Below are 14,387 nucleotides of genomic sequence, written 5' to 3' on the forward strand. Positions count from 1 at the left end.
TATTTTTCTCCCCCTTTACTGAGATACCTCCCACTGTTAGTTTTGGGTGCTATTTTTCAATTCCTCTTCTTGTAGTATTTTCCTCAAAATGCTTTGCAGTGCTTGTTTTCTGGCTGTGAATTCTTTTAGCTTTTGTTTATCGTGAAATATTTTAATTTCTTTGTCAAATCTGAAGCTTAATTTTGCTGGATACAGTATTCTTGGTTGGAATCCATTATTTTTCAGCATTTGAAATACGTTGTTCCAGGATCTTCTTGCTTTCAAAGTCTGTGATGAAAAATCAGCCGTTAACTTAATTGGTTTACCCCTGAATGTAATCTGCCTCCTTTCTCTCGTAGCTTTTAATATTCTCTCCTTGTTCTGTATGTTGGATAGCTTCATAATTATGTGTCTTGGAGTTGGTCTATTATGGTTTTGAATATTTGGGGTCCTGTAAGCTTCCAGGATTTGGCAATCCATTCCATCTTTCATCTCTGGGAAGTTTTCTAGGATTATTTCATTTAATAGGTTGTCCATTCCTTTGGTTTGGACCTCTATACCTTCTTCTATCCCAATGACTCTCAAGTTTGGTTTTTTTATGACATCCCATATCTCTTGGATAGATTGCTCGTGAGTTTTAAGCATCCTTTCTGTGTTGACTATATTCTTTTCAAGTTGATAAACTTTGTCTTCATTATCTGATGTTCTGACTTCTACTTGATCTAGTCTATTTGTGATATTCTCATTTGAGTTTTTAATTTGGTTTATGGTTTCCTGCATTTCTAGGATTACTGTTTGATTTTTTTTTAAATCTCTATCTCCTGCTAGAGCTTGTTCTTTGCCATTTGGATTTGTTTATTTATTTCGTTTTCAAAATATACTTTCAATGCTTGGACTTGCTGTCTCATGTCTTCTCTAATATTCTGTTCCATCTGAGTTAGGTATGCCTTGACTTCTTTCTCTGTCCATTTTTCTGATGCCTCTAGGTCCTCCTGTAGATTTAAGTTGTCCTGCATTGTTTGTAATCCTTTTTTCCCTTGTTTTTTCATGTTGTTCATGTTACTTTCCAGCTCTGTTTGACTGCTGTGTTTTTGCTTTCTCCTATAAATTTGTTTTGGCTTTGTATATCTCTGTTGTCTCTCCTTTGTGGTGGGAGACTATGCCTAGAGATGTTGGGCTTTATTGTACTTTAAAGCTGATTCATTCAATTTATAAAAGGCTTCCGGATTCTGTATGCATATAGTGATTTGTTGTTTGTTCTTAGGACTTTATGTTTAGGTTAGGTGCTATGAAGGTATATGGGTTAGTATGTCTTGGCTACTTTAGAAGGTTGCTCTACTGAAGGGGGATACTAACAGTTGATTGGATCAGGGTGTTGGTAGTATTTAGGAGCCCTATAGACAGCCTTGAAACATTCACCTATTTGCATTTAGACAATTACACGTAATGGAGGACGTAATGCTTGGGATGAAAGTTGGGGGGTAGGGGAAGGAAGGTGCTCTTAAAAAGAAAGAAGGAGAGGGAGATAGATAGAATAGAGGAGAATGGAATGAACAATAAAACTTGAAAAGGGAAAGAAAGAAGGAAAAGGGGAGAGAAAAAATAAAATAAGAAATAAAATTAGATCTTAGAGATCCATTTTCTTCTCTTCCAGTAGGCGGAGCTGTGCCCTCCGAGCTGAGCTTCTGCCCTCTATGTGTGGACAGCAATCCCTGTAAGGCGGCTCCTGGGAGTCTCTCAATCCTGTTAGTCCAGAGCCATTTCACTTCTCCAGCCCCTCCTCCACTTCCTCCTGCCAGCCAGCCAGGTCCTGTTCACCGGAGGCAGTTCCCCAAGGATCTGGTTACACTTTCAGCCCCACCGCGTGCCCTATTTCCCGAACGACTGAGCACTCTCTCTGTCATTCATCTAAGCCCCAGTGCTGTGGAGCTGTGGTCTGGGAGCCAATAGTTTAATTTTTCCAGACCCCTTTGGTGGGCACGCCCTCGGAAACTGGCGGTTAAGACCTTGGGTGTCGCCACTGTTGGTAAGGGGAGTTGGGGATCGAGAATCCCCTCTGCTTCCCTCAGCCCCTACAGTCACGCCCACGCCACTGGTGGTAGGGGGAGTTGGGGGTCGGGAGTCCCTTGGCCCTTACGATCACGCCCACGGAGAGATTTTTGAAGTTTCCCGGTTGTTTGTATCTGGTGGGGGTGGGAGTCACACACCTGCTAAAGTAGATTCCGCTGGGAAGGAATCTCGTTGGCCGAACTCTGGTGACGTCACCTCTCTACTATGGCGGGCCCCAGGCTCCTTGCCGGAGTTTCCGAAGGGAGGGGTGGGACTGGCTTGTCTCTGGTCTGACTCAATCTCTGGTTTTAGTTCCCGGTTCGCTATTTCATAAAGGCTTGGTTAGAGTCCCTTCATGTTGCCTGCTGAGCTGGGCGGGCGGGGGCCGTTTGCAGAGCTGGGCAGGCGGCGGCCATTGGAACGTTCGCCACAATGGGCGGGCGGCGGCCGTTCGGCGGCGGCCGGCAGGACTGGACTTCTGCGCCGTGTGGCCGAGATTCACTCGTCTGGGGCAAACTGTCACCTCCAATAAACTTACTAATTCCGGGCAGGTCTCCTTTCAGCGGAATTTTGCTAGAAGTTTCTCAGCAGGTAGAATCTAGGCGTATTAATGCGTCTCTCTGATCCCGTTAATGTGGAGGTACCGAAAGTGCTGCCTCCCCGCCGGCCGCCATGTTGGGTCTCGAGCATAATATTTTGTAAAAATGTAAAATTTTAATACAAATGCATTGGCAGGACACTCATTCTCCAGCCAGCCGCAGTCCCCACCACCCTCATTGCTTTCCGCCACCTGACCCACACGCTTCATGCCCTGCTCCTGATGGCACTTAAGTTTGTAGAACCCACTCCCAACCATCTAAATTAAAGTACTGGGTTTCACCTCTCGCAACTTGTGTGCAACAGCAGGAACCTCAGCAGCACATGCCCCCTGGCCCTTAGGCAAAGTTTTTCTTCTTCAGCGCATAAAAAGTACCAGTTTCCTATAGTTACTTATCTTTGAGGAACTTAACCTTACTGTCTTTGCTCCTCCAGAATCTCTGACAATCTCTCAAAGACTCCATGAATTAAATTGGATCTGTATTAATGTTTGAAATACTAGAGTGGTTTCTCTTTTCCTATTGGACTCTGGCTGATTACAGACTGAGAAGGAGTGTGGCTAAACACAGCAAGAGGACCCAAGGGCTCATATGACACTCACTGACAGTAGTAAACATGCAAAGGAGATCCAGAGTCACCAGGAATTTGAGCCAAACCAATGCCTCAAAACACAAAGGCTAAGATAAACAAAAGAAAAACTAGCCCCATAGAAAGTTAATAATTTGTGGAACAAGAACTTACACTGAAAAATATGAACATCAGAATTAAGAATAGTTTGCAACAGAAATCACAACAGACTACTATGAAAATGGAGAAATTAGAAAAAGAGTTTATTGCAATTAAAAATACAACTGCCCAAATGAAAAGAAATTAGTGAATGAACTGAATAGTGAATTGGACAGCCAAGCAAACTGATCATATAAAGGTAAATTCACAGTACTCTTTAGAACACACAAAGAGTCAATTGTAAGGATTTAAGAGCAAAGGAGTATATATCAGGATATCCTGAGTGCTTTAGTTATGTTAATTTATTTAATTCTTGCTTATTTATTTGTTTCCCTTTTTGAGATAAAGTCTCGTTAAGTTGTTCAAACTCCTGCATCAGCCACCTAGGTAGCTGGGACTACAGGTGTGTGCTACCAAACCTGGCAAATTATTTCTGATAGTAACTTTCTGAGGTAAGAAATATGATGATATATGCAGAGAGGTTAAGGAACATGTTAAAGTCACACAGATAATGGATAGCAGAAATGATATTCAAATCCAGGGAATCTGACTCAACAGACCTTTCTCTTAACGAATATTCTACATTGTCTATTTTCTTTATGTATATCCACAAGACTCTAATTTTTTAAAGAAAATGTAAACAAATAGAAAGATAAATAAAATAGAGGAGAGGAAACAGGGGGAGGAACAAGAGGGAAGGCAAGAGTAAGTACTAGGGACTTAATTAGAACAAACTATATTATGCATTTTAATTATTTCAAAATAAACTCCACTGTTATGGATAACTATCATGAAACAATAAAAAATGTAAGAGATGAATTAAGAGATATGGAGGGTGTATTCAGGAAGTCCAATAACCACCTACCTGGGGTTGAAAAGAAAACCAGGGAAAAGAAGAAAGAAAATAATTGAGGAAAAAAAAAACAGTAGAAATGTATTGAGCTGAGAAATGATTCGGCAGATTCTTAAAAATGCCTTTTTTTTTTTTTTGGTTTAAGGAGGAGTACTAGGAATTGAACCCAGTGGTAATTCACCACTGAGCTACATCCCATCCCTTTTTATTTTTCAATGTTGGGACAGATTCTCACCAAGTTGCTGAGGCTGGCCTCGAACGTGCAATCCTGCTGCCTTAGCCTCCAGAGTCTCTGGGATTACAGGTGTACAGCACCTCATTGGGCCCAAGAATAACTTTGGGGAAAAAAAGTCTAGGTACCTACTTGCAAAATTTTAGCACGCTAAGATAAAGAAAACCATAAAACTTCAGAGAGGAAGAACAACTGTATACAGAGTACTATAAATCAGTTGCATAGATGGTTCATATGCCACAATATAATGATTTGTAAATTCTTAAGTTTTGGATTTAGAATTTGTGTGTGTGTATGTGTGTGTGTGTGTGTGTGTGTGTGTGTGTGTGTTGGTACCAGGGATTGAAGCCATGGATGCTTAACCACTGAGCCATATCCCCAACCCTTTCTATTTTTTATTTTGAGACAGGGTCTTGCTAAATTGCTTAGTTCCTCACTAAGTTGCTGAGGCTGGCTTATGAACTTGTGATCATCCTGACTCAACCTCCCAAGTTACTGGGATTATAGGCATACCCCACTGTGCCTAGCTAGGCATACCCACTGTGCCTAGCTCAGATTTAAAATTCTATACCCAGTCAAATATTAATCAAAAGAGAAGGAAAAAGAAAGACATTTGGACATGCAAAAATTTAGAAAGTCTAGCATCCATTGCCCTCAAATAGATAAACCAGCAAAATATAAAACTATTCTAAGAAACAGAAGACTGAGACACAAGAAGTATCAGCACTTGAGTGTAACTTTGAAGTGAAAGAAGCTAGAAAAAAAATTAAAAGAAAACCCTTTAGGCTGGAGCTTGTGAAAAGTTCCCTTCAGAAAAATATAAAAGATAATATTTACTTCTCTGTAACTCCAAGCTTAGTATTTGGCTCTATAGATAAAATATTTACATAATCCTAGATTTGGAAGTAATGCACTATAAACCAATTTTCAAATTGCTATTATTATCTGAGATTTTGAAAAGTCATAGTCATATAATTTTGAGAAACTATCTAATGGATGAAAACAAAGAAAATTAATAGGTGCCACTAAAAGTGATTTAAGCCAACACAAAACAAACTAGATTGCAGTTATCAAGCTGAGCTTGACTTAGATCAAACAACTTTTTCTTCCTTTGGGGAGAAAAATCCTTACTTCTACATTTTTTCAGCATAATGGGAACATGATCTTTTTGTGTTCATGTCTCAACTATTCTTGAAAAGACAAGCAACAACACCTTCAAGAAATACTGAAGAAATTTCTAGGCAGCAATCCAAGATAAGGGCCCCAAGGCCTACTTAACCATTTAAATGAGCTGAATCTAAAAGTTACCTGAAACTTTCTCAGCAAACTAAGGATATCAAGAATTCAAATATTCAACACCTCCTATTTTGCATTTTCTATTTCTAGAGTTTATGAGTAGATTAAATCCAGGTCTAGTAAATATGGTTAGTGAAACCACATAAAATTATACCCATATAATGTTGCAACACTCCCTATTTTCTCCTGTTTCTTCAACTTTGAATAACTTATTTTATTTATCAAGGTGTCTAAACATTAATATCTCCAGGTGATACAAATGAACTTTTTAGAATTTTTACAATAAAATGAAACTAAATCACACTCAAAAGAAATGTTCATTTCATGTCATATATCTTAATAAATTAAAAAGATAAGAAATTTTGAGACACCGTGGTAATATACGAGCATCCTGTTACGAATTTAGTTATCTTTTTATGATTATCATGCTGGATTGATTTTATTCAATTCAGTTTTAGAGTTATTTTGGTGAACAATGACACTTTGTCATCTGTGATTGGAGGGAGGAAGAATGTGGAAAGATAATTTAAAAGGTCCCCTTGCTTTATGGTCAGATTTCTTTGAACAGGGAGTACATTCTTATATCTAGTCAGTCTGGCTTGACTTCCATATCAGTAAAATGGAGCAATAGTTGAGAGATGAAATATATAGTACATCTGCCTCCTCCAAATCAGGATGTAAAAGTCAAATTAGTGATTAAATGCTGAAAAAATCACTGTATAACCAGAGGCAACTGATGGTATTTGGAAAGTTTGCTCGATGTCATGTAGGTGTTTATTAATCCTTCATTTATGAAGTGAACATTTTATTGAGTGCTCCCTACTGTACTAAGCTTTGAAAATCCAGGTTGAAGCAGACACTTGATGCTTGCCATCGAGAAGCTAAGCCTTGCCCACAGGGTAGCAGCATCCTATTGACATCTTTGATCATTGCCGCAGTCTGGCTGGGCACAAATGCTGCAGTCTGGCTGGGCACACAATCACGAGCCACCACACAGCTTGTAGATTCAAACAGCAACTCTTTATTCCCGAACTCACACCAGCCGTCTACAATCACGTTCTGGGGAAATCCACGTTCTCTGCCCAAATCCACCTCCACTGGGCTTCTGTCTCCCAAAAATATACTGTCTGAATCCCGTGAGAACTCAAGGGGAACTCAGGCAGCAGGATACGCCCTATTCCCAGCAGGAATAATCTTAAACCTGGAACACCCTAAACCCGATTATCCTAAACCAGGAACACCCTAATCCCGGATCCGCCCTGGTCCTTGAGCAAGGTCACTTAACTGCAATGTCACTGCAAAATGTCCTATTTCCACGAGTCCTTCCACTAAGCAACATGGGGTACGCTGGCAAGGAAATTGTCATACCTACTTGGCTAATGGCTCCCAGCAGATCATAGGATCGTACCAATATGGGATGGTGACTCTAGTTAAAAACCAAAAAGGTTTTTTCCTCTTGCTAATCTTTACTGAACTGTAAATTTAGATTTGCTTGGTCAGACTTTCCTACTGAAGTGTTGTATGTCAGCTTTTAGTCACTGTGACCAAACTACCTGACAAGGACAACTTACAGGAGGAAAAATTTATTGGGGCTCATAGTTTCAGAGGTCAGGCTGTGGTTGGCCAACTCCATTGCTCTGGAACTCAGGTGAGATGGAGCATCAGGGTGGAAGGAAATGTAGAGGAAAGCTGCCCACTGCATGGGAGTCAGGAGTGAGTGAGTGAGCAAGAGGAGCCAGGGATAAAATATATAATCCCCAAGGCATGCCCCAAGTGACCCACTTCCTCCAGCCATGCCCCTCCTAGCTACAGGTACCACCCAGTAATTCATTCAAATTGTTAATCCAAATGGATTAATTGACTATCAGGTTATGGCTTATATAATACAATCGCTTCATCTCCTGCATTAACATAAGAACTTTTGGGGGGACACCCATATCCAACCATAACATGAAGTACACTATAATCTGATTTGATATGGCCTTTTTAAGGGTGTGCATAGTCAGAACTGCAGGGAAACTTCCTGCTAAATGTGGTGTATTTATCACATGGCTGTCTTGTTTAGCTCTTGAACACCATTACAATGACAAATGGCCAAAATAAGAAAGGGAGATGGATCATCAGCAAAGCCTTTCAGCAGATTTTCAGATGACAAAATTAAAAAGAGGTGGGGAAAGTGAGTTAATAGAGTAGAGGAGAAAAATGAAGTTCCTCTTGAAAGGAAGGCTGGTGAGGAGAGAGCCCATTTGCTCCATGAAAAAGTTCCAGGACTTGCAAGCATCGAAGAGTGGACATAGCAAAAGATTAAAATCAGAAGAACACATCAGAAGTCTGCATTTAATGGGACTCCACAGCCCCAAATTCTCTCCAACCCACACAGACAGGTGACAACCTTCTCCTACCCATCTACTTGTTTTCTCCCCAGATGACCACTGGCGAATTCTCTGTAGAAACTGAGCAGGAGAAGTTCTGGACCTGGAAGCAGAAGGTGCAATGGGGAGAAGCTTCAGAGTTTAAAACCGAATGATGTCTTTGATTATTACCTTTTCAGGGGACTCAAGGAAAAAGACAACACACTACCGGTACCCTCAAATAGAAACTTACCAGTTAATTAGCCCCTCTTGTGCACCCAACATGACCAATTAGTGTCTTTTAATATTTAGTCTTTTAGTATTTCATTCTTGAATATGGATGGAAAAAAATCTTTTTCAACAAATGATACTAGGACAATTGGCTATAAACATGCAAAAGAATGTACCCCTTGATACCACCCACAAAAAATAACTCAAATGGGTGGTAGACCTAAATGTAGAATTATAAAATTCTTAGAAAAAAGTATAAGAGTCAGTCTTTGTGATGTAGGTTAAGCAATGTCTTCTTAGATATGATGACCAAAATGCAAACCATATATATATATATATTATATTATATATATATATAATTATATATATTTTATATATATATATATATATATATATTCCCCCAAATAAATTGGATCTCATCAACGGATACTATCAAGAAACTGAAAGGACAAAACAAAGAAAGAGAGAAAATAAATGTGAGCATATATTCTGATAAGGAATTCGCATCTGGGGTAGATAAAAAAGGTTTTGCAACTCAATAATTTAAAAAAAACTGACAAAAGATCTATATGAAGAGACATTTCTTCAAAGAGGATACATATATGGTCAAAATGCACAGGAAAAGATGCTCAATATCATTAGTCAATAGAGAAATGCTAATCAAAACTATACTGACATGCCATTTCATACCTACTAGAATGACTATGATCAAAAAGATGGATAATAACAACACTGGCAAGAATGTGGAACACTTTAAACCTTCACATGATGCTGGTGGTTATGCAAAATGCTGTTGCACTTGGGAAACTTTCTGGGAAATTCCTTAAAAAGTTACCAATAGAGTTAACTCCACTCCTAGAATTAATTCCACTCCTAACATAGATCAAAAAGAAATGAAACCATATGTCCATATGAGCACTTGTACATGACTATTCACAGCAACCTTATAATCATCAAAAAGTGAAACAACCCAAACATCCATAAACTAATGAATGTTTAAACAAAATGTGGTCTCTTCATAGACTGGAATGTTATTTAGCAATAAAAAGGAAAAAAAAGTAGTAATGCTGCGTTGAATGGGACTTTAAGAATATGCTACAGTTTACTACAGTACAGATTGCACAACTGTGTAAACACACCACAAGCCACAGAAGTATGCACTTTAAAGAGGCGAACTGCATGGTATGTAAAGTGTTTAAAATATGAAGGGACAGTCACAGATCAAACACCTGTAGAGAGCCTCCAGCACAAAAGACGGTAATGAAAATAAACCACAAAAATGGACCTGCATGGAAAAGAAGCAAAGAAAGAAACAGAAAAAAAAAAAAGATCAAATAAGATATTTTATCAGTTTCTTCAAAGAAAGAAAATACTGACTTGGTACATTAAGACCAAAGTATTATGGGAAAATAAAAGACTACCTACCCAAAGAGCAAGAAAGTGACCCAAAATAAAAGCACAACTACAACCAAATCAAGGAATCATCTCAGAGAGTGGAATAAAAAGAGAAAGTTCTATAAACAAATGAGAGAAAATAAAAACACGAGGGGATCAACCCAGGAATTTCAACAATTTGTAGAAAGAAAGAGCAGGGGAAATGGAGGGAAGTAAAATAAAACTAGCAAGAAAGATTGGTGTCAGACTCCTCAATTTTAGACTGGAAACTGGAAAACAATGAAACAATGTGTTCAAAATTCAGAGAATAAAGGACACTGTAGCTAGAAAGTCTATATTCAGTCTATCCACTGTCTATGAGTGTGGAAGGTGGGCTGGAGGTGTAGCTCAGGGTAGAGTGTGTGTCGAGGTCCCTCAATCCCTAGTACAAATAGGGTTGCAGGGGGAGATATGCTAGGAATCAGAAAAATAACTATCCAAGAGCCCTTTCTTAGGAAAATACCAGAGAACATGTTTTAGAAAATTAAAAAAGCAACTAAGAAAGATGGGCTCCAGGAAACCAGGGACTCCACAGAGGGAAGCAGCTAAGGGAAGGGTCAGGATGTGCTCTGGACTAGAAATGAACTCACATCAATCAAAGCAGCAGAAATGAATCCTCACTCAGGGATGGAGATTTCACAGAGATGGGGCAGCAGGTGCTAAATTCAATAACTAATGTAGGCATTTTGATAATTTGATAGATATTTGACAGGTCTCAGGGAACAGTTAGATAGACACATGAGAAACCACACGTAAACACACACAAAATATAGGAAGTGCAGAGCTATACTAGAAACAAATCTTATCAGACTGCAATGTTTGACTCTGCAGTGGCTGATATTTACCTAGTTATGATAGGGCCATAATGATTTAATTTTAGAGACTATGATATAGTTCAGCTGAGAGAATGGGACAAGTGGAAGTGGTTAAGTGAGATTAGATTTTGTAAAACAGTTACAGAATCTCAACAATAAATATTGTCTAAAGCTGAAAAAAATTCAGTTAGAGAAGTTACATTTTAAAAGCATGAAAGAAGAAACAAAGAAGTTGCAAGTTATGGATTTGCAGAGTGATGGGGAGATGTAGGTTAACCAACTTCTGTATTGATGTTGTTGTTGATGTTGTTTGTGGGTTTTTTGTTTGTTTGTTCGTTTGTTTGTTTTATTTCTTGTTTTCTGTTTTGGTACAGGGGACTAAACCTGGGGCATCTGACCACTGAGCCACATCCTCAGCCCTTTTAAATTTTTGAGACAGGGTCTTACTAAGTTGCTTAGGGCCTTACTAATTGCCCAAGTTGTTCTTGAACTTGTGATCCTCCTATCTCAACCTCCTGCGTCATGGGATTATAGGCATGCACCACCACTGCTGGGTTTTCTTTCTTTCTTTCTTTTTTAATAGTTGTAGATGGACAACATGCCTTTATTATTATGTGATGCTGAAGATTGAACCCAGTGCCTCACACATGGAAGGCCAATGCTGTGCTACTGAGCTACAGCCCCAACCCCTTCTGCTGTTTTTTAATACAAGTGTTTCATATTGCTTAATTTTTAAAAACATGGTATGTATTAATTTGGATAAAGTCTTTCTTAATCCATTAGGGCATTGCAGCACTGAAAAAAACACTGTGTGGTACAGAGAGACATAGGCTGTCAGAAAAAACACACTCCTTTCTTTTGAAGACCATTAGCAAAATGAAAGTCAAACTGTTTCAGTCTGTTTCAATTTGAACTCTCTTGGAAAAGATCCTTAACCACAACATATATAGACCTTTTATTGACTTCTTTGTTATCCAAGAATAGTAGTTCTAGATTACAAGACAGACATTCCATGATTAAGAAAAGCCCTCTTAATACTGGCTCTCTGAGGTATTTTATAACCAGGAAAAGGTTTCCCATAAAAGGACCAGTAAGCCTCAGGAGGAAGTCCAGGAATAAAACAGAGGATGGCTATGTCAGCGTTCCAGTCTCAAAGCCTGGAGCTGCCAGGTAGAAGAATAAGCAAGACAGAGTGCAGAGTAGCAGGCAGCAATAGAGAGTCACCCTAGGGGCTTGCCTGGGACCATGTGTTAAAAGTACCCTGGCATCAGGATAGAGCCTGGTCTCATCCTCTCTGAATCTTGCAAGGCCATGCTATCTGGAGAACAATGGAATTGTCCTCTTCATACCAGATCTTTAGGATCACCTGAGATTAACAATCACGACTGCCCCTTCAGTAGGAGCCTTCATCCTAAATCCCAACACATAAGCCATCAGCTCCTTCATAACATGAGGATTCCACTGTACAAACCACATCCAGCCCAAAGTAGTCAGGACTCTGGATTTCATGTGACCTAACATGTTCATCCAGCTCTGTCAGTTCCTGTTGACACGATGAAGAACTTGTCCACTCTTAGTTGAAGAGCCAACTGTTTCTATCCCTACACATTCTTATTCTTTAGTCGCCTGGATGCCACAATCTTTGAAGACAACAATTTGCCTACCCTTGTCAAAGCCATAGCTTATCATTCTTGGGTGTTCCTATGATCTTGGTCCAATGCATTATTAACTTTCTTTTGTCAAAGAGTGAGCTTCTCAGACAAGTTCCCACTTAACACTCTCTGGGACACTGCTAGGTTCCCTCATTCAGAGAACCTCTGTTTACTATATTAGTAAAATATAACCAAATTCTTATATCTATACACCCTCAGAGCATGGGTCTTGCCTAAAGTGTAAAGGAGCATATTTATAATATTCATGTAATTAACTCTCTTAGTCCATTTTCTATGTTTCTATGACAAATTATCTGAGGCTAGATACTTTTTAAGAGAAGAGTTTCATATTTTTATTCATTCATTCATTCATTCATTCATTCATCTATTTTATTGAACCCAAGGGTGCTTAACCACTGAGCTACATACCCAGCCCTTTTTAATATTTTATTTAGAGTCAAGGTCTTGCTGAGTTACTTAGGGCCTCATTTAGTTGCTGAGGCTGGTTTTGAACTCGTGATCCTCCTGCCTCAGCCTCCCTAGCTTCTGGGATTACAGGAATGCACCACCATATCCAGTTAGAAGAGTTTTATTTGGCTTACAATGCTGGAGTCTTGAAAATTCCAAACAGCATGGCAGTATGTCTGGCAAGGGCTTCCTTGCATGTGTGCAAGCAAGAAAAAAGAAAAATGAAGAGGGGTCAGGTTTTTCTTAAAAAAAAAAAAAATTAACAACCAGTTCTCACAAGAATCAATGCACTCCCATCAGAATTGATCCATTCCTGCGAGACAGTATTAATCCATTCATAAAAGTGGAGCCCTCACGACCTAATTATCTTCCATTGGACCCCACCTCTTAAAGCTCCCACAGCCATAACACTACCACACTGGGGACCAAGCTTTCAGTGCATGAACTCTTGGGGGATAAACCACATCTGAATCATAGAACCCCAGCCAGGCAGATCATAAAGTCCTTAGGGATCTAGCATAGGAGACACTATCTTAGGATGAATTATTTTAAAAATATATTTGTTTAGAATGGGGGTAGAAATCTCTAAATCAGGGTGGTCCTGGAGACTTAACCATAGACATTTACCATCCATTCCACAGATATTTACCAAGTGCATTCCTTCTATGCAGATTTTGTGTGTTGTGAATCAAATAAGACCCTAGCATCAAGAAACATGGAGACTGCAGGGAAAGCTCAGACAAGGATGAGGGAATAAAAAGTATAGAAAAAGTGTTAAAGTAAATTGGATTTTAAAAAGTATTAAATGTTGTGGTTTGAGGAGGAATAAATTCTATCCCATTGGAGGAGATATGTGCAGGGTTTACTAATTTCACTCATCATTGTGAAGCATCTGCTGAGTACTGCACAAAACACTGCACTAGGGAAACCAAAGTATAAGACAAAGTTACACAGCAAGGATGAAAACGTCCCATGCCCAGTCTGGCTGGGCACAAATCACAAGCCACTCAAGCAGGAACAAACTTTATTTCTGAACTCCACCAGCACACTCCACACACGCTCCCTGGGAACTCTCCCCAACGCCACCCACGCGGCTCCTCCAGGAACACCCACACACCAACCGGAACTCCCACCAACGGAACTTCACCAACCAACGCGAACTCTTCAGGAATCCCCGTGAGAGCTCAACTGGAACTCAACGGGAACTCCGAGAGAACTCTTAATGGCTCGCTGGCATCTCCTCTCAACCACTACTTCTGGCAAAAATGCCATCTGTCATCCCAACTCGGCTGTGGCCCTCAACAGTCCCAGGGAAGTGCGGAAGAGGAGGTGATTCATTCTCCTGGGGATGAGAGTAAGGCCAGAGGTATCAGGAAAAGTTTTAGAGAGAATATTAGTTTTTGAACCAAATAAGTTGGAGACTGTCTCAGTTCATGTGATGCTGCTCTAACAGAATGCTTTAACACGCTGGATACTTTATAAAGAACAGAAATTTCGAGAGGCTAGGAAAGCCAAGATTAAGACGCTGGCTTCTGGCAGGGGCCCTCTTGATGTGTGATCACACGGTGGAAGACATCACATAGCAGAAGGGAAAAAAAAAAAAGACAGGGCACCCACTCCTGGGCTCTTAATAAAAACCCTTTATTAAATCACTGAGCCCATCCAAGAGGCTTAATCACCTCTTAAAGCTCCCACCTCCTTATA

Source organism: Marmota marmota, unplaced genomic scaffold, assembly GCF_001458135.2.
Source record: "Marmota marmota marmota unplaced genomic scaffold, marMar, whole genome shotgun sequence".
Lineage (NCBI taxonomy): Eukaryota > Metazoa > Chordata > Mammalia > Rodentia > Sciuridae > Marmota > Marmota marmota.